Source organism: Ambystoma mexicanum, chromosome 1p (assembly GCF_040938575.1).
Source record: "Ambystoma mexicanum isolate Mex_15411 chromosome 1p, UKY_AmexF1_1, whole genome shotgun sequence".
NCBI classification, from domain to species: Eukaryota; Metazoa; Chordata; class Amphibia; order Caudata; family Ambystomatidae; genus Ambystoma; species Ambystoma mexicanum.
Genome location: NC_090921.1, coordinates 1267352056 through 1267372701, shown reverse-complemented (window position 1 = coordinate 1267372701; position 20646 = coordinate 1267352056). Strand labels below are relative to the sequence as shown.

The 20646-nt window shown below is 44.8% G+C and overlaps 1 protein-coding gene across 3 annotated transcripts in view; it reads left to right on the top strand.

Moving 5' to 3' along the window:
• The window catches only part of LOC138452785 (E3 SUMO-protein ligase ZBED1-like), a 657632-nt gene that overhangs the window by 517636 nt on the left and 119350 nt on the right, over positions 1-20646 (top strand). The window lies entirely within an intron of this gene.

Genomic DNA, 20646 nt, shown 5'->3' with positions numbered 1-20646 from the left:
CGCCTCCAGTGTCAACCGGAAGTGCGAAAGGTTTTGCTCGCGGGAATTTCCTCCAGAAGGAGCCTTAGGAGACGCGTTCGTGGTGGAGTGGTCATTCCCGCTGCTGTACGCGTTTCCTCCAGTCCCCGTCATCCCGCAAGTGCTGCGGAGGTTACGGAAGTTCGGTTCCCGGATGATCCTCATTGCCCCGGCGTGGGCTCGGAGGACGTGGTACCCGGACCTTCTCGACTTATCCATCTGCCCTCCACGTCGTCTTCCCTACCGAGACGATCTGCTCTCACGGGAGGGGGGTCAGGTTCTCCATCCAGAGGTCAGATCCCTCAACCTTCACGCTTGGCTTCTGAAAGGTTGAGGTATAAGGACTGGGACCTCCCTGCGGACGTGATGGAGGTGTTGCTTTCGGCCCGAAGGCCGGCGACAAAGTCTCTGTACCGTTGCCGTTGGCGTAAGTTCTGCGACTGGTGCAGAGTTCAGAATGTGGATCCTTTTGCATGTGACATCCCCATGGTTCTGTCCTTTTTACTTTCTTTGGCCCACAGGGGCTTGCAAGTGGGTACCATTAAGGGTTACCTGGCGGCGCTGTCCATCTTTAAGCGCTCGTCTGAAGAGTGTTCTTACTTTAAAATCCCTTTGATTTCACAGTTCCTGAAAGGGCTCACTAATGTGTTCCCTCCGTCACCTTTCCTGGTGCCCGGTTGGGATTTAAACTTGGTTCTTAAGTTTCTTATGGGTGCTCCGTTTGAGCCTTTACATTCTTGCCCTTTGAGGTTGTTAACTCTGAAAACTGTGTTTTTAGTTGCGGTTACTTCTGCTCGCAGAGTGAGTGAGTTACAGGCACTTTCAGTTAAGCCTCCCTTCACTGTATTTCACAAGGACAGGGTTGTCCTTAGAGTTCGTCCTTCTTTTCTTCCGAAGGTAGTGACGGAATTTCATTTGGCCCAGAAGGTTGTTCTTCCGGCATTCTATCCTCCTCCGCATCCTGGTAAGGAAGAGGAGAGGCTCCATAGGCTTGATCCTAGGAGAGCTTTAAGCTTTTATGTTTCGCGCATGTCCCGGGTCAGAGTGGATGATCAACTCTTTATTGGTTACGCTGGAAAGCGTTTGGGGCAAGCTGTGACGAAACAGACTTTGTCTCGCTGGATTGTTTTGGCCATCTCGGAGTGCTACCGTTTGGCGGGTAAGGACCCACCGGCTGGTTTGCGGGCCCATTCTACCAGGGGTATGGCTGCGTCTACTGCCCTGCAGAGGGGTGTTCCTATTCGCAACATCTGTGATGCAGCCACCTGGGCTTCAGTACATACATTTGTACGTCACTATTCCCTTGATTCCATCCGGGCACAGGATCTGGCCTTTGGCAAGGCGGTCCTTTGCTCTGCTATTTGATTGGCTATTCTACATTTTGATTCTAAATTCTTTCCCTCCTCCTTGCTTTGGTACTGCTTTGGGAGTCTGTCATAGATATGGAATACGTCGGAGGACCCAATCCCCTCGAAGAACAAGTTACTTTCTTACCTGGTAACGTTCTTTCGATGGGATGGTCCGACGACGTATTCCATATCGCTCCCGCCCGGCCTTCCCCGCTGCAGAATTTCTTTTGCGATTGCAGCTTACGTTCCGCAAGGCTTTGTGTCTGACTGGCAGTTGACTTATGTCACACGTTCTGGGGGAAAAAACTACAACTGAGGCTATGGGCGTCGTGCGTCCTACTTATCACATCGGATGACGTCGGACGTCGGAGGAGGTCCTCGACGACGGCGTATCGACGTCATCGACGCAGGACGCAGACGCCGAAAAAGTTTCCGAAGCAGCACAGCTGTGGTGATTACATGTCATAGATATGGAATACGTCGTCGGAGCATCCCATCGAAAGAACGTTACCAGGTAAGAAAGTAACTTGTTCTTCTGCCTCAGTACGCCAGACAAGCCTTTCTCCTTTTCTGAGAAGTTTAGTAATCAGAGTTATGATCTGCGAGAAGCCTTCGACAAATCTTCTATAAAAGTTTGCAAAACCTAGAAGACTCTGCATCTCTTTCACTTTCATGGAGAAGGCTGGTCCCTAACTGCCTGAACCTTGTTCGAATCCATCTCCAGGCCTCTTTGTGAAATCACGAATCCAAGAAATTCCACAGTCTCTGTATGGAGCTGACTTTTCTCCAATTTAGCCAACAAATGGTTCTCTTAACTTCTTAAGAACTAACCCGACATGATCCTGTTGTTCAGAGTTCTGTGAATAGATTAGTATGTAATGGTGTCAATGTAGACCACGCCAAAAATTGTCTAGAAATTCACAGAGGACTTTGCTAAGGAAGTACTGAATTGCAGCTGGGGCGTTGCAAAGGCCAAAAGGCATCACCTGGTATTCATATAATCTGTATCGAGTCTTGAAAGCTGTCTTCCATTCATCTCCTTTTTTTTACCCTAACAAGGTGGTATGCACCTGGGAGATCCAATTTAGAAAAGATTTCTGCCCCCTGAATCTGATTAAGCATTACTGAAATTAATGGAAGTTGATATCGATTCTTTACAGTTACCATGTAGAGAGCGCGATAATCTATACAAGTTCACAGAGTGCCCTTCTTTTTAAGAACAAAAAATAAAGGAGACGCTACCGGGGATTGTGAGTTTCTAATTAACCCCTTAGCTAGACATTCTGACAAATATTCCTTAAGGTAATCATTCTCCTTCTCAGTCAGAGTGTATACTCTGCTACAAGGTAAATTAGCGCCTGGCTGCAGCTCAATCTTGCAATCAAAAGGCCTGTGAGGGGGAAATTCCCCAGCCACCGCTTCATCGAAAACATGTATGAACTCCTTATAACACTCAGGTAACTCCCCAACAACTCCCCCAATAGTGTGTGGGTGATAAAGGTTTGCCTACCTCCCCCAACTTCTTAACAACTGAGTCTTCTAGTACTTGAGGGTTATCTTTGTTTTGAGATCCCAAACAGTGTTCCTTACAAAAATCAGAATTCAAATCAATCACCTGTCTTCCCCAATCTATTATAGGGTTATGAAAAGTAAGCCATTGTATACACAAGATCATTTTCAATTATGGTGCATCAATGAGCTCAAAAACTAATTCCTCTCCATGGTCCCCTGCCATAATTCTAGTCAAAGGCAAAGTCTCATGGGTAATAGGTCCGGAGGTTAAAACCGAACCATCAAGTGCTCTAACCTGCTCAACCAAAACCTTTTGAACCAACAGTGTGCATAAACTCTTTGCCACCCCCAGTGCATAAAGTTCCCAGTTGCCCCTGAATCAATTACCGCTGGACCGCTTCCCACTAAATTCTTTGGGGGGAAAAAAGGATACATTTACTTTAATATGTGGAACAGCCGCCAGGAGAGTGTTGGCGAATTGATGTATTTTGTTCTCAGATGACTGGAATCTCTCTGGGCTACAACAGCAGTTTCCAAGGAAATTACCACTCCTACCACAACAAAGACAGATTGTTTCCACGTCGTCTTTCCTTTTCTTCTTTTGAAAGAGGTCCTCTTACTATTTCTGAAGCCTCAGATGCCCTAGGCTTAAAATCCTTATTTCCAAACTGCATCTGGGGTCTATCAATTTTAGGATTAGGTCTACCTTCTCCAAATACCCTTCTACGATCCAATCTCCTTTCACTCTGGCGAAAATCCAACTGTACTACCAAGTCAATTAAAGCCGCATAAGTAGTAGGTCTACTAACCACAACAGACAAGGCATCTTTAAGTTCATCTCTCAACCCTCTGTAAAATAGTGAAGCTCTCGTCTCCTCAGGCCAGTGACTTTCCACCACTACAGTCTTGAACTGGGTAATATAACTAACTAGATCCCGGTTACCCTGTTTTAGTTCTATTAACTCTCCATCCATCTGTAAATAAACTTGACACCTGTCAAATAATTTACTGAACCCCTCCTTAAAGAGACTGAAATCATGCAACGGCGGGTCCTTTTGTTTGACAAACATCCCTGCCCAGCTTGCCGCCTCCCCAGAAAGGAAAGATAACAAGTTATCTTAGAGCTATCGGAGGAAAACTCACAGGTATACTAAGAAAATGTAATTTACATTGAGTTAAAAAAATGTGGAACTTGTTCAGGAGGCGCCAATGGAACAGGAACAATTAGATCTCAAACCTGCCACTGCTCCCAAAACTGTCTGTCCTTCCCTCTTATCCTCTCTAACCAACACTGGGGTTTCCTGATTGAGTTCAACTCTCTTACCAAGAACTCTTCCCTCCGTAATCTTTTGGATATGAGTCACCTTAATTCTCATCTCTTCAACTTTCTTATGAAGAAGCAGATTCTCATTTAGAGCCGCCCTCAGCTCCTCTCTTAATTCCTTAATCATTTCCCCCAAGGCTTCCATGGTGGTCTCTGGGTGGGGTGGGGGGGGGTATTAGCTCAGGCGAAGCTATTTAATTGGGCCTTTCATTCCATCATGTCCAATCTTCTGAATATCACAGTAGCTGCTGAGGGAAGGGGAAGTGGATAAAATAACAAACTCAGACACTGGATCTCCAAATTCATCCTGTTTTCTGCATGGATGAGAGATTGCATTCAATGTTTATCCTACAGCTTCCCTTCCTAAATATATATTTCTTAACCTTTAAAGATTAATTACCTGAAAAGTCCTCTGCAGCAGCTTAGAGGATTACATTCAGCTCCTGAACCTGAAACACCACCGCAGAGGAACTGGTAAACCTTTTCCTACTGAAATGGGAGATGATAGTAGACTCCCTGTGGGAATTACTTTTCCTTAAGAACTTTTATTTTATTATTGCAACAAAGGTTCCCAGTCTTTTTCTTAACTTGCAAAACTAGAAAACAACCTGAACTCCTAAAATGCTATTTAATGTGAAGTATTCCCTATCTGGTTCTAGAAAGAGTAAAATGCTTTCTCTTTGTCAAAAGAACCTTTAAAACAAATCAACTCTGCAATTTCCATTGCTTTAAAAAAGTAATTAATCCTTTCGGATGCTGAACTCTGTTTTTGTCCATGGATTTGCCACTGAATTCAAGCGTCTTTACCTCATGGTAATATCATGAAGTGCTCAGTAGTTGTATGCCTTGACTCTTAAATGTGTTTGTTTCCTTTAAACAAAGTTCTCACAGTATTGAATGAAATCTGCATACCCCTCTGTTGCTGTGCATTCAAACAAAGAAAACGAATCCTGTCCATTTTATTTTCATGGCACCCCCATGTCACCCCGCACACTGAGCAACAAACGTAAAGGAGAGAAAATATTACACACCGCGCTGAAAAAAGGAAACCCGCTCAGCTCACCTTAGTTTTGTAGAAAGCAGAGATCTCTGTCTGGAAAGTGAAAAGGAAGTGCCAAGTGTCATCCACACTCCAGCCACCCCCTTCGTAGTACCCAGTACTTTCACGCCAAAGTATGTGACGTATGAAGAACAAATAAACCAGCAACGAGCAGCGGTTGGGCTCTGCCCATTGCCTATTAGAGTAACAGCACCTATTGAAGTACCGACACCTAAGAAAACCTGGACAGTAAGGTACCCATTGAGAAAACCATATCTATAGTCAAGAAAAAATGACTGTTGTCAAAATGGAATACCCGAAGAAGCCGAGAAGATAATAAAGGAAGACGAATGGTGACATCATAAGACATTGGACAAACACACACATAGTTGATATAAGACCAGAGAATGTTGATGGAAAACGAAGTCAAAAGGAGATACTATGGATAAATGACATCTTGAACCCAAGATGAAGAAACTAATATACACGATGAAGATATTTAGTTAGTTTAAGCATGTACAGATGCAAGAAACTGCAATAGCAAAGAAATCGTGAAGCTTGCTTATGCTTAGTAGTAAATAGATTACGGCAAGCACCAATATATACATATATATACCTCAAAAGCACTTTATACATGGTATAATTCCACTACGCACATGAGCAGAATTGAACAAATGTTACTAAAGGTATCCAGGGGAGAGTGTTGCAGCAAACAAATCAAGAATTAAGACGGAGCGAAACTCAGCTGAAGGTAACCATGCCAAGATGCCAAGGTCGTATCTGGTTGGAAAAGGCTGACAGATACAATTAAGGAGAAAAGAACAGAGTATCCTGTTCAGAAAGGTCAAGATAAGCCACAGATGGTAGAATTAAATCAAATACATGAAAATACATGAAGAAGAGCGCGATTTCAGAGTGTCCTAGTCACGTGACAAGGCAGGCTGGAAGAGTGAGACTTTCACACCTACACATGGATCTCTGCCATGCCCATACTCCTTAAAAGTTCTCAGACCAAGAAGCAGACTCGAGGCCAAACTACAAAGCAGTAATTGACACATGACCACTGAGGTGATGATTGATTGTAACATCATGGGAAGGAAGCTGGGTGCAGACAAACTCCCTGCACCTGGCTGGTCATTCTGCATGCTGCTAGACATAAGTGGAAAAGTATGAGTGGGGTTGATGCCAACCCAGTCATAGTGGACTGTGTAATCTAGGGTCCGATAGAGAGTAGAGCCAATGGGACGTCGTACTTTTAGTGATGTACATATTTTGAAGGAAGGGCTTAGTTGCCCCACCTGACATTGATTATCCAATCCCCTCTCCCCGTTACTACATACAGATATAGTACCTATGATAAAGTTACCTTCCTATAACCAATCACGTTGCATGTTAGGTTTTTAAGATTGCACGTCAGTGATGACAAGTTTTTGCTATAAATACTGTGTTTTTTCTGAAATTAAGTTGGAGTTGGAAGCGAGAGAGAAGATCGAGCGGTTGCTGATGTTCATTGTATTCCCCGTTTTATGTACTTGTCATTAAACAGAGTACCTTTGCCAAACTATTGAGTTGTTATCGTTATTTGATGCACGAGTATGAATCTGCATCCCCATCTATCTCGAGGGTACTGCTACTCATCTTAAAGGGCTGTTTGGAGATCCCGAGTCAGAGGGCTGGCTGGAGACCATCCAGTTCAAAAGCCTTAATCTCACCTCGGAAGTCATGCCACCATCACAAAATGCTGCCTGAATTGCTCACCTCCAATGCCCTCTGCTGTCCGTGACACAGCTTCTGACCTCTTCCGGTGAATTCAGAAGCCGTCTGAACAAAGGTACAAGTGAAAAAGTTACCGCACAGCCAATAAGATCTCCTCAGCTCAAACACTCGCACGCATAAAAGTCAACCCGGCGATACCCTTTAGACACTGAATCTGATAAATGATTTCACAAGAGTCTCCCCAAAAGCATTCTAAATAAATTGTTCAGATGAGGCTTTCAAAATGAACAGCTAAAAATGTAACTTAGCTTTAAATGAAATGTCTTTCAATATCGAATCTTCTTCTCTTCAGCAAAACATAATTCTTCTTTTTGAAAATAATTTGTTTGTCTGGGGAATTTAGGAACAAAAAAAACATGACCTGCTCACAAGCAAACTAAAATAAAAGGCAATTTAGAATGTTCTGCCTTGCCCTTTGACCTTCCATCCTCCAATCACGAATCCTGTTCCTTTCCTCCATCTAGGCCAGGGAGCCCACCAACACTCTGACCATCTAAGCCAAGCCCCAAACCAACTAATAGGTAACTTACAGAAAGATTGTAAATAATGTACAGTAAAGAGAATGTGATCTAATATGCATATAATTTTGGGAACCCTAACTATGATTAAACATGCAAGTAACCTTCCCAGAGACCTGACAGTTACACACTTTGAGCCAACATTCTAATCCTATATCTTCTATTACTGCCTCCTCAAACTGCATGACAGCAGATCGCAACTCTGTTTTTCAATATACACCCCATCTTCTCCAGCAATGTCAAGACTATTCTTAAGTCTCTTAAAGCATGTAATTGTCATGGCAACTCCTTTTGGGCCCAGGTCATTAAGTAAGGACTGTGCTGACCCCCTATCCCACCTGATCAGCAAAATGATTACCTCCTCATCCCTGCATGGTATTGTCACTGGCGCGCTGAAGCGAGCATGGTCAAACGCTTCATTTGAAAAGCCCTTCCAAGACCTGGATGACCATGCCAGCTTTTGTCCCATCACCAATATTACATTTCTCTTGAGGCACCTGGACCACGCAAGAACTCAAACGTCTGATATTAAAATTTGGTAAACTTGTCTTGACACTGAGCTTGGCAAATATGGAGTACCACAAAGTTTGTGTGCATCTCCCAACCTTTTTAATATTTACATAAAGCCATGGAATTACCTTTTAATAAATCTAGGTGCAGTCTGCTACATTTATGATACACAGATTATTTTGCACCTTGCTGTAGATCATGACTCCAATACCAACCAGATCCAATCTATCTCTACCCATGTTGAGCAATGGATGGCACAGAACTGGTTGGGCCTCTATAAAGGCAGAACTTAAAATCTGCTGGTAGCAATCCCTGCTTTGTAAATATTTGTGGGGATTGATTTTACCCTTTCAGGCCATACCATTAAAGCTCAGCAAAGGTTAAAACAATTGGTGTGATCCTTCACGCCTCACTGAAGAACAAAAAGCACCAGGGTGTCTGTCATTGGCATAAAATCAAAGAACCACACCATTCTTGTTGAGAAGACCCGGTGAGTGGTAGGTTAGGGAACCATTAAAAGAACCATCGAGGGAATCGGATAGATAAGGCCTTGGCATTTAGGCTCCCCCCCTATAAAGCCTTGCATAGTAGGTATTACTGGTCGCTAGTTGGAAAACCTCGGTTCAAGGTTTGAGGGGGCCTGTGGGAAGTTTTGAGAGAGCAAAGCCCTTTACTGAACCCGTCCCGCAACTTGACCACCGCTATATTTTTCTTGATTTGTGAAATAAAGACCTTTGAAGTTTGGGAGTTTGTGCTGCTATCCATGACACGTGGTGTCATTATGGGACCATTCAGGCCATAATACAGAGACCACCTACAACCAATGAGCATGTTGAAAGTGGCTCAAATCACCAAGACCACCTGATTACTAACAATGGCTACATCCAGAATGGCCAGTTGTGACCTGTACAGAGAAGAAGAGTTGGTGGTGTGGTTCTACTGAGGGGGAAGGCACTAGTCAAGATGGGCCTCTGTGTGGGAAATTTCAAATGTACATATGGGAGAATCACTCCGAAGTCAGGGCCGGCACATAAGCACTCCTTAGACAAGAGAGCCAGAGTCATAAACTGAGATTACCGAGGAGAAATCAAGGTCATCCTCTTCAGCTTGTGAAACAAACAACCATTTTATAAAACCCGTCAAACCTATAGCACCAGTGGTGATATTTTAGAAGATCATAGTCCCGAAGCTGAGGACCTAGAGCAGACGGAGAGCGATGATGTAGAATTTGGAGAAGTGATCGAAGCCCAGAGAGAACCAACTTCACCTGGGGGTACCAGGACCCGCTTGTTTGGAATTTGCATAAGCCTAGTGGGCAGACCCTTTGCTGGAGCAGTCCTGGAAGGTGTTAATCTCTGAAGAGTAGAGCCAGACATGGCAGACCACACACTTCGAGAGAAGAAGACCCCTGTACAGAGTAAATGTAAACCTGAAAGGGGACATAATCAACCAAAGGGGACATAATCAACCTATATCAACTTGTTGTGTTCAGAACCTTGCCAGAAGGTGAGTGATGCTGGCCCATGCAAACCTTCCTGCAGGACATCTGGGGCTGGAGGTCATCCAACAGAATGTGCTTAGTCAATTCTTTTGGTCAGGAATTTACTCCCACATTAAGTTATGCTCTGTGTGTCCAGTATGCCATAAGATGTCTTTAGAAGTTGTGCCTAGAGCCCCGCTGCACACCTCCTCATCAGCATCCCATTCCATTGCATTGGTATGGACATTGTAGGACCCCTGGAAACATCTAGAATGGGAAACTGATACATTTTGGTTCTCATGTACTAATCAACCAGGTAAACGGAGGCCTTCCCACTAAGGAGAAATACCCCCAAAGCCATCCTGATGATATTGATTCCTTTCTTCACCCAGCTGGGATTCCGTCAGGAGATTCTGACCAACCAAGGAATCTGCTTCATGTCTAAATTGATGGGCGAGATGAAGGAGCTCCTGGGCATCAAGACGCTATGGATATCAGTCAATCATCCACAGACACATGGGATCAACTTGAGATTTAATAAAACTTTGGAAAGGATTTGCTGAAAATAGTGGAAGAGGAGGGGAAGAACTGGGACAAAGTAATCCCCTAGGCAGTTTCCACCATACAGAAGACTCCCTAAGCCTCCACAAGGTTATTTCCTCTCCAACTAGTGAATGGGAGGAAGCCCAGACCTGTACTTGTCATAAAGCGGGAGGAAAGGGAAGAACTGAATAACCGCCAGTGATCATCCCATGGTAAAGAATACCGGGGAATGCATGGAGAAAGTCGGGGCTTTCTTGAGACCTTCTCTCCAATCTACTCAAGCAATAGAATAAAAATCATATAACCGAAAGGCAAAACTAAAAACATGTCAAGTGGGGAATAAGGCAATGATCCTTCTACCAAGGGCAAAAAACTTCTGGCGAGATGGCATGCTGCCTATATCATGGAGGTGGTTTCTAAGACAACATGTATAGTTCAACTAGATCATGTAAAGTTAAAATTATATAAGGGGAATATGAACCCCCTCTTGCTGGCACTGTACGACAACAGCACTGAAAGACCCCACTGCCAATTGCTGTTCACAGAGTGACAATTGTTCCTGACCTACCAGTAACCAACCAATATAATATGGTGAAGCTCCTCAAAACTCACCCGATGCATTGTTTCTGAAACCTGGGTGAGTTCAAGGAATCTTCCATAAAATCCAAACGCCACATGGGCGAGTAATCGGTCGCAACCCTTACTGGTTAGGTCATGGAAAAACAACCACCGACTCTTCCAGTGGATTGGTGAAAGTCTTTGCCTTACATCTTGATTATGCCTTCCTGAGCATGATCATGCAGCCTCTGCCTAAAACCTGTATGCTGAGACATTGTTCATTCACCTGAAACATTGTTTCTTGACTACATTGTGTGGTGTCTGGTCTTTTCTATTGTGATACATGTAAGCTTTCTATATAAAACCGCAATGCTTGGAGTAAGGGAGGTTGTTGCGTCGTATCTCATTCTGTCTTTGGGTTGCTGTTGTCCTATTTAGGCTGGATTTGGGTTGCTGTTGTCCTATGTATGCTGGCTTTGAGGAAAGTACAAAGGACAAATGCTTGTTGCGTTGCCGATGTAGGAATAATTCCAGAACCCTGTTGACGTCCCACAGATAAGCATACTTTGGCAGCGCCCGAAATTTCATCCCTTTCAGCAAATCTGCACCACCGCAGGTCATTCCCCTGCAGGCTTCCTGTCCACCATCCCGTGACCTGCTGAAATCACTGACCTATGCACTTCCAGACTTCAGAAGGCTCTGCCTTCCTCTGCTAAGGCTGCTAAATAATTCATAACTTGCACTACAGGGGCAGAAATGGGATGAAAATTGTGCTGGCGGCACCAGAACTCCCATTTGCACCCTGCTGTGCTTTAGCTCCTCAGTGTAGAGGCGGCCCGACTCCTGGATGAGCTGTGCAGCGTGTCCTGAAATGCCTGGCATGCTCCACTTACTCCTGATACCCTTCAAGCAAGCAGCGGAAGTGCGCCCGTCATCCTTGGAGGATAACACTTACCCGTCTGGTACTGTAGCAGGTCCTGATTCTGAGGAAGAGTCCGCAGGAAATCCGAATAAATTTCCATCAGAACTGGAAACCATGAATGCGATTTCCAGGCAGGGGTAACGATAACTACTTCTGCTTCCTCCTTGCGTATCTTGGCCAAGACCCTGGCTATCATTGCGAACGGGGGAAATGCATAATGTCTCGCTTCCCCCCTTCAGTGATGTAGAAACGCATCCGCCCCCAGGGTGTCCAGATCCAACCTCCAGCTGAAGAACCTGGGACACGGAGTATTCAGCCTGGAGGCAAACAGATCGATGTCCAGTGGGCCCAAAGCATTGCAATCTTCCTGAAAACCTCCCTCTGGAGCATCCAGTCGCTGGAGCCCAGAAGGTGTCTGGACTATCTGCAGCGACATTCTGATCTCCCGGGAGATATTCTGCAGTGACTGAAAATTGCTTCATCAGGCAGCAATGCCAGAAGTCTTTAGCTACCTTCGCCTACTTTCTAGACCTCATCCCCCCTTAGGTGATTTATATATCCTACGGCGGACACATTGTCCATTTTAAGGAGGATGCAGCAGTTTATTTCTTCCCTTGTGAACGTCTTGACGACGAATGATCTTACTAAGCGTTCAAGACAGTAAATATGAAGACTCAACTCTTCTGGACGCCAGCCAGATCTGTTGGCGTCTGACTCTATAACTAGATCTGGAACGTCTCTGAAGATTGCTCACCCGTTCCAGGCCTCCAAGGTCTGGAGCCACCAGTGTAGTTCTCTCCTGCTCTCCTTACCCAGGGGAACTAGCTGGCGATAACCATAGCCCTGTTGAAGGTGCAGTACCTGGAACCTTTGATGGGCCCTATAATGCAGGGGACCCAGGAATGTAGTCTGAATGGAGGACGCTAAGAGGCCTAGTAATGTCGCTAAATTCCTTAGTGATATCATCTCATTCTTGAGACACTCCCTGATCTCCTTCTTGGTGTTTTATCTTTTGCGCTGGCAGTTCCAGCATAGCTTTTCTGGTATCTACTGCGAAGGCCAGAAATACTATTCTTTTCTTGGGGGTTAATTCTGACTTCTCCTAATAGATCAGGAACCCTAGAGAATCTAGCATGTGACTCAACCACCAGGTCTGCTCTTTTAGCATCTCTTTCTTCACCGCCAGAACCAGGGTATCGTCCAGGGAAATTATCATCGAAATACCCGTTCCTCTGGCCGCTGTTGCCACAGGCTTCATGAGCTTAGTAAATACCCATGGTGCCAAACTGCCATGCGCGGTTCCTCCACAGAAAGCTCAAAATGGGGTGATCCTCCGGTGCCACCGGCACAGTGAGGTACGTGTCTTTCAAGTCTATTCTCGCCAGCCAATCCCCTTTCCAGAGGATATCACTGAGGGTGTGCATGCCCTCCATCTTGAAGTGCTTGTAGGGAATCCACCCATTGAGGCTCTTTAGATTTATGACTGGTCCTTGTCCTTCCTGTGTACCAGGAAAAGGTTGTCTCGGAAACGTGAGGCCCCCTGTCGCTGCCGGCTGTATTGCTACCTTGCGCATGAGGTGTTAAAGCTCCTCCTGGAAGATGCTCTCCTCCCTCTGAGATGGCACAATCTCTGTTGACACCCTTGTCTGTCCGGGTTAGCCCATATACTCTAGCCAGAAGCCTGCCGCTGTCTGCAAGACCCTTGCATCGCTTGATAGCTTGCGCCATGCGCTTAAACACATACTTGTCCTTCCACCCACCAGATGGTACCCTGTTACTGTCCTCACCTGGTTGAGGTGACTGGTATCTGGTGTAGCCACGTCCTCCGCTGTTCCTGGCAGATCTCCCTCTCACCGGGAAGATGGCGTTCTGCTGCCAGAACTTACAATATTGGGCTCTGTGGTCCTGGGGTCTGCTTTGGGAACTGTGCCAAACAGCCTTTATAAAGGCTGGTCCCAGCAAAAACTCCTTTGCGCCCTCCCCAGCTTCGTACGTCATGAGGTCTCCTAGCTTGCTGGCAATTTTCAACAGCAAGCCTCTTTTGCCCTCTGAGGATAGGCTGCAGTTGGCGTTGCCTGGTAAGCAAACTGCCCTCTGAGCCCAGTTGCCCAGTGTTTCTACATCCACAGGTTCCCCTGTGTCTTTGGACCTTTCAGCCAGGTCCATAATTTTTGCAATCGGTCCTACCAGGTCCTTCTCCTGGCAGTTCCTCCAATACCTGTCTATTCCTTGCGCACATCTTTTTATTTCAAATGATATCCGTGGGTCGCGCTCTGGGGTCTCTGCCACTTTTCCTGTGAGTTCTGGATGTAGACATTCAGACTTCAGTTAGGTCTCCTTTTCCAATGGCTTACGTAGCCTCTGCGCCATGAACTTGGCCACTCTAGGACAAGGCTGCCCTTCTGTGGATCGTGGGTGCCTTATTGAATCAGGGTTGAACATGTGAGACGTTTCAGCATCCGTGTCCCCTGTGTTATTTTCCTTCCTCCGCATCTTGGGGTTGGGTCAGACTGTTGTCTGCTGGCGTGGCCGGGGCAGAGTTGTCGCTGTCTGTCTGTCATATTCTCTTCCCCTGGGGAAGGGGGTTGGAGGCTTGGCACAATTGACTTTTGCATCAAAGCCTGTTTAAGCTTTTTAAATGCACTAGTCGCCTCTGGGGTACTCACACTTTCCCCTTTAGCTTGGCTCATGAGAGTTAGTGTTTACTCTTCCGAGCTTGTGTACGCCCTTGTTCTTACATATCTATGTGAGAGTGCACTTCCCTTCAGCCTTTAGCCTTTAGCCTTTAGCTGTTCGCTGCTCCCAATCAGGGACTCCAGCAAGTCAAGCCTATCCTGCAGGGGCTTGACCCCTTGGGCCACTTCCTGGACTAGGTAGTCCCCCAGCACCCTTTTAAAGCTAGGGCCAGGTATTTGCTTTCTACCTCCTGGTCCTCACCTTCCTCACTCCAGCTGTCTTGCTCAAATAGTCAGTAATTTCATTTGGTCACCAACGTTCCTGAACAGCTGAGCAAATCTGTTCAATCTCGTAGTGCACGGGTAGAAGAGCACACACTCTACAACTGCACATGCAAGCCGTGCTGAGACCTCTTAGTGAGCGTTCTTCGCTGTCCAAGTCTGGTGTGAGCGCCTGTTAGTGGTCGCGCGTGCGCATTCTGTGTACAGCGCCTCTGATGTACGGATGCTTTGCTGGGACCTGCGCGGCATCTGCGCTAGTGTAATTGTGATGCAAAAGGGCGAGCAGGTCTCATAATGTGGGCTGAGTGGCTCACAGACCCCGCTTGCTCTTGCAAGCTATCGCGCTTCCCCGTTTGACCATGGGAACGATGCAGCCCTGTGCGCAGACCGCGCTGAACTGTCCGGGGACCAACACTCCGGGTACTGTGCATAATCTCGCCGCCCTCGCGTGTGGAGAATTGGCTGTATGAAAACATAACATGTACCACTTTCCACTGATGAATATACTCATTAGAACAACTTTCCCTGCTGAAGAGCAAAAAAAGAAGAGGAAGGCACCGGTACAGGAAGTAACATGATGGGCGCCGATAGGACGTGGTCTATTGGATTACACAACAAGGACAGGACACAGGGAGTTGTAGTGCATTGATGCAAGAAAATAAATGGAAACATTGTACTAAAGTTTTAAGAAGTGGTGAAAATACTGGAGAGTGAGAATAAAGAAGTTTGAAGCATAATGCTCGCCTCCGCTCATGACACGGAATTGATGATACTTTAATTGTTGCAGACGAGTAGCAGCGCTTGTTTCTCCTACTGCAATTTTTGTTCCACATTTCATGCAGCTTAAAAAAGAGTGGTTATATTCAGGATCAATCAGTGTTTTTTTTTTTTGTTTTTTTTGTTACTTGATTTAATTGTTAAAAACAATGTTTACAAGATTGGTTCCCTTAAATAACAGGAGGAGAGGATAAAACCATGAAAAATAAAATCCTATTCGATTCTCAGTCAAAGTCTCTTTTGAATGCAATGTTCTTGGTGTCTCCAACAGAAGCAAACAGTGTGAGCAGTGTGGGCTTTTACTATCCCTTTCTTATTGAGTTATTAATCCAATATCTCGGAAAAAGCCCACCACTGCGATGACCCAAGTCGTCTTTTCTCCACTGATTAGTGGACACCACCATTCATCTTCATCGTAAGCATGTACATTTCTGAACAAGGGTCCGAGATGTAATGTGCGAGAAGCCAACACCCCTGGACAATTCATCAGCAGGTGTTTGATGGTTTCCACCTCATCCCGGAGCTGGCCGAATCGGCAAAATTTTTCTTCAGACTGTTTCCATCTTGACAAAACTTCCTTTGTGTGTATGATGTTCAACCGAATTCTCAGGAAACACTCTCGAACTTTCTTGTCAGGACATTTTGACAAGTAAGGTTTTAGAGAGTTGACTTTCGGCCAGATCAAAGGTAAATCGTGTATCAGTTTTGTAGTCGAAGCCTTGTCCAGCGTATCAATCCAGTCTCTTTCTATAATACGCTGTTTTACCTTTACAGGATTGTTGACGAGTTCCTCATTGGAACTACCCGCCCAGTGTAGCAAAGTTTGTATCCTTAGTGACCAATCCGACAACATTTTGCACGATCCTGACATTATTTCCTGATGTATTTCCTTCAGGATCAGCGGCGGAGAGGGTAACAAAGTTTTGCGATAAAGCATAATTTAATTTCGGCCATATTGGAACTCAAAGATTGAAGTGTATATTCAGGATCAGTGTTTTGTAAAGTTAGAACTACCACAGAATCACAAATCTGATTTATTTTGTGGAACCTTTGAAGGTACAGGTTCATATACTTTTTGGATTGTTAGACTTTCCATATTTTTTTTTAGTAGTGTTTTTTTTACCTGTACTAACTACAGTAGAACTGGACATTTTTGTTTGTGTCCATTTATTTTATTTCTATAAACATTGTTGAGACATATCTGCTCATGTCTATTTCGCAATAAGACGATATGCAGAATTTCCTGAATATTAATTTGGGTTGCTCATTTTTAAATATGCTTTGCAGATGGTGAAACTTACTTGAGTGATGTTTTGCACATCACCTGGCTGCAGAGTTTCGAAGTAGTCCTAAACATGAGATTTTAAGTTGCCAAATGGAATTGTTCCAGAGTTTGTTACACTTTGTCGTTTTTTGCTCTTACTAATAACACCAGTAAAAATGCTTGTATTACTGTCAGTACAAGGGCACGTTTGTTTTGGTGTTTTCTCTGTAGGTGAACGTCAGATGTACATCGAGAACAAGTACCAGTAATTATTTATTTTGCCTTTCTAGACACCAGAACTGTTAAACCTCAAAATACTACTAGTTAGAAATATAGGTGTTTTAAATCGCTTTTTTCTTCAAGGTAACCTGAGTTTACACTGCTACAATAGCACTAGGTTAGTTGTTTTGCTTTTATGTATAACGGGAGTTTTAACATTTGAAATACATGTAGTAGCCGCACTAGGACTTAGGGGGCTTTGCATCAGTGAAATAGTACTAATAGTGGTAGGCAAGAAATCTTTTTTGGGGTCTCACTAACAGACGTTTGCACCTTCGAAATAGTAGAAGGGGAATGTACTTGTTTTATTTTTCAGAATGACTGGACTGTTGGGATATTACTAGCTGCAGTACAAGGTCATTTGACTTTTTCATTTTCTTGTATAGCAGCCGTTTCGATTATTGAAACACTCCAAAATTGTAATTTTGATTTGACTGATTTTTTTTAATACATTTAAATTTGTTGATTTTAGGTGTTTGCCATGGTGAAACAGATTGATGCGGTGCAGTGCTGACAGGCTCAAAAGTAACATTAGGAGTATTTACAAGTATATTACTATTTTTAGTTAGTAATTAAATCTTTTTTTTCCTCAAATTTATTTTTATTTTTTTAAGAGGAAACAAAGGTTTTGCACCATTCATGAACAGTAAGGCACTCATTACAGATGTTAAAAAGAAGAGCGATATCAGGCCTCATTACGAGGTTGGCGGTAACCCGCTAGTGCGTCCGCCAACCCCGTAATACCGCTTCCGCAGCCTGAGATCTTGGTGCCACTAGGACATTAAAAGTCCCGGCGGCCTGGGATCTGTGGCGGAAGAACTCGTAAGTCCCCTTTCGCATAGAACTCTATGGGAGTGGGGAGACTGAAGCACCGGCACTGTTGCTAACGGTGCCGGTGCTTCCGTGAAAAATGTGCCTACAGGGGCAGATGCGCCCACCAGGTCAGACCAGCCGGGCGCAGAGACCCCGCCAGGCACAGTTGTAGTCTTCTGGTCTGGAATGGGTGCCGGTATGCTGCTACCGGCACCCTTAATTCCGGAACCGGTAGACTTGTAATGAGGCCCATAATCAAGCAACAGGCTTCATTATCACCCATCATTTACATTCCAATTAGAGTCTGGTTATTAAACGCACAAAGTACAATGCCTTGATATTGCTTATTCAATTGCATTTCCCTAATACTAGGTTTCGCTCCATATTTCATGACTACCTTACCCCTCCAACTGTCTCTGCATCAAACCATTGCGAAGTACTTTAACGAAGTAGGTCTGTATGCGTTTGTTAGTGTACTTTGGCAGTAGGTAACAAACTGTTCTCATATGGCATTGTATTCAGACATTTGATTGTTTTCACAAGCAAATACCTTTCCCATGGCCCAAATCCCCCATACATTGCCCCACCACACTGCTATGTGCAGGCCCTCTTCCATGCTTGCGCCAGTGTTCTCCTCGCTACATTGAGAAGTTGTTTAATCAGCGCAGCTGATGAGCTACACACCCCGCACATGCCCTTTTGGTCTGTTTCACAATTTAGAGGTCTAATGGGAGCTGTATTGCAGTAATGTCCCTCATTCTGAAAAGGATTTCATTTCATGCCTACCCCATGTGACCCATTATGCCTATATCTGTGCACCCTCTCCATCATTGTGGTGGGTGTGCGACTGTAAGTCAGTTTAGGCATTACAGGGCTGAAGAATCTTATTAGAATTTTACATGCACATTATTTTACAGTTGTACAACTAGATCTCTTTTGTGCCTTCGCCCATATCCAAGACCAGGTGCCACCTGAAAACTCCACTCCCAGATTTTCTTGCCATTTTCTCATATAAGAGTGTTTCTCGCCCTGTTTCCCTCGCACAGTGCATATCATTTTGATATCATCCCTCTTCTTGGATAATGTCTTATTAACTCAATTGCTGCTAGCTCCCTCCCATCTCCTTGTTCCATTTTTGGGTTGGTGATCCAGTGCTGTAATATAACTGACTAAAGTCAACTTTAACATTTTGCCTGCTCATCAGGTGCCTCACTTGGAAGGGCTTGATATGATAGGGCACCACGCCTCTTCTCCCTCACCTACTCTCTCTCTTCACAAAAAGTCCAACCCTATCATCATCAGACTTCTTCTAGCATCTACCCCGAAAGCTTCTCTACTTTATGCTTCTATATCTCACTCTCCTTATATTTATCTTAGGAATGAACAATCTGTCTGTAACAAGACTTCCTTTACCTCAGACTTCCTTCTTTCCCATTCTCTCTCTCCTAACCTCATTACCTTTTCAGAAATCTAGATTTCTCACTCAGACTCTTCAGCTCTTGCTGCCCTTCACGACCCTGCCTGCACCTTCACACACACAACCCGCCAAACTGGTAGGGGTGGTGGTGTAGGACTGTTCGCATTTTCCAAACCTCCTATTTCTTCTACTCCCATTATTTCTCCATCTTTCAAATACACTGGGCCTCATTACTAGTTTGCCGGTCCGGTAATAACGGTACTGGTAAGCTTGCTGGTACCGTTGTTACCGAACCAGCAAACTGAGTTCTGCTCTCGGGTGCCTTTCAGCCCACCAGGTCTGACCTGGCGGGTGGACCGGCACCCGCAAGCAGACATTGACGTATGCACCGGCACCATTCATGAATGGTGCCGGTGCATCCGGCCTCTCCATTCCCATTGAGCACTAATGGGCTCAATGGGAATGGGGACTAATAATTAGCAGCACCCGGCAATGGACAGTTACTGGGTCTGCCGGAGCTGGAATGCCGAAGTAGTAATGAAGCCCACCATCTCCATAATCACTGCTCCCTATGGCATTCATATAACATCTCTCTATCTGCCAGTTGCATCAGCTGGTCGGTTTATTGACCACCTCTCACAACTAATTGACTCACTTGCTCCCCATTATCACCTCATGTGATAGGTAAACTTTAACCTCTGCTCCTCTATCCACTGACATTAGCTCTTCTCCTTAACCACTCACACTCTTCTGTCCACCCATTCAAATGGTAACTCCCTTAACCTTATTCTCCTCTCCTCTCAACTCTCTGCCTCGATTATCTCCACCTCTCCTTCTCCCTCTGATAATTTCACCTTTGCCTCAATCTCCACTCCTACTTCCACCCCTTGCTCTCCATCTACCACTTCCATTACCAAGCACAAGTTTTCCTCCACCAAATTCCCCATCTACCCCTACCTACACCACTCTCTCTCCGGCAATACAAAATTCACAGTTCCATCCACTGATAAAGCCTTCACTAACTTTAACGCTGCTCTTAACAATTGCTTCTCCTCTCACTTCCCTCTTACTATATTTACTCCTAAACCCTCCCCTCTATGACCTTGGGTTACAACTACCATCCACACACTAAAAGCAATAATGAAGAAAAACCTTTGCACTTGGCAAAGATTTTAACACCATTTCGGATCTCCAACTCTACCCGATTGCTCTTCAAAACTACTCCTGTGCTCTTGATTCTGCCAAACGTGACTTCTATCTCTCATTTTGTCTCAATCCTCTCAACCTCAGCACCTCCAAAAATCTCTCAACTCAATTCTCTAACCTCCTAAACCCTCCTCCCTCTCCTCTACTTTCTGCTAATGATCTAGCTCTCTACATTGCTTCAAATATTTACAACATTTGAAATCGCTCACAAATGACTATCCCCCTACCTGCTCTATCTTCTCCACCACCTCTACCCTCCTCTCCTATGACACTCTCCCTTTGCCCCCACTAACCTTTGAGATGTTTGACCTTCTCCTTATGCCTAACCTTTCATGTGCCCCCATCAACCCCCTATCCTCATCCTTCTACATAGTGAAACTTATA